This window comes from Myxine glutinosa, chromosome 11 (genome assembly GCF_964187855.1).
Source record: "Myxine glutinosa chromosome 11, kmMyxGlut1.1, whole genome shotgun sequence".
Taxonomy (NCBI): Eukaryota; Metazoa; Chordata; class Myxini; order Myxiniformes; family Myxinidae; genus Myxine; species Myxine glutinosa.
This window is the reverse complement of record NC_136271.1, coordinates 37,220,611-37,221,849: the sequence shown is the minus strand read 5'-3', so window position 1 is coordinate 37,221,849 and position 1,239 is coordinate 37,220,611.

Here is a 1,239-nt window from a genome sequence, read left to right as displayed (position 1 = left end):
AATGTCCTTGCTCCCCACAATAAAAACATCCATTCATAGTCTTACCTGGGTGACAGGTGCTGTCCGCATCTCTCTCATCCTCCCACATCCCCGGGGAGCGCTGGTTTTCTACATAGGGTGGGGGTTTTACCCAACCTGGGTTAAGTCCAACCTCTCGTACTGGGGCACTGGCCCCTTTCCATCGTTCAGGGAACTCGTCCTGTTTACGCCGACGAAACGCTCCCTGAACTAACATTTGGTCACCCTCCTGTTTAATTTATTTCGCGGGATGCAGCGCACGACTGATGCCATTGCATGGCCGAAGCCAGATTCTGCGCAGTGGTTTGCCCCGCCCATCCCAATACACCGGCTTTCAGTCGTTTTTTAAATTCCTGGGCAAAGTCCTTCCACAAAAAAAAAAAAAGTTAAGTAATTGATCCGGAGGGCCCAAGACTCCAGGGAGGGACTCATATGTACTCATTGTCACCTTCAGTAGAGTCAAAAATTATTCCGGGTCTTCCCGTCTTTTGTTCACAATGGGTGACCTTTCCCCAATCTACCTGATTGAGTCTAAGTATTGATATGATAATTTCTATCAGGTGACCCAGCCGTCTGCTGTATTCATCCCCGGTCTCATTATTGGGCACCACCAATGGCCATCCTGCTGTGGCCTTTGCTTTTCTCCACACCTTTTGTAGCAAGATACGGTCAATCATAATCCCCACATCCCAGTGGGTTGGCCGATGGGCCATTGCCACTTCGATCAGGTGCACCATCACCTTCTCAGGATCGTCTAGGCAATTCTTAAGGATAATGCCATAGTTTGGTCGGTCGGTCTCATTCCATGCCCGATGTACGAACTTGGGAGGTTCACCCCATTGTCGCGCCGTCTCGACCCGGCCTGGGTCCGTCGTGACCATGGGAGCTATTGTTTGTGACCTATGGCCTATGCCTGGTTCTGTCGTTCCCAACAATTGGGCATGCAATCCCACATGGGGATCTGGTCTGTATAGGGCCTGAAGTTGGGAGGGGCTCCACTCCCTTCCCCAGGCTTTGTCATCTTATCATTTTCTTGTGTCACTACCATTTGTTTCTGTAACACAGATAGATGTTTCTTTATCGTCTCAGGTTCGCCCTTAAAACCTGCACATTTTGAGTCCATCACCCGTTTGTCGCACTCTGGTGTTGCCTTAGCGGTTAGGGTGCCGGCTTGGGATCCCCGGATCCTGAGTTTGAATCCGTCGATCGCTAAATTAACAC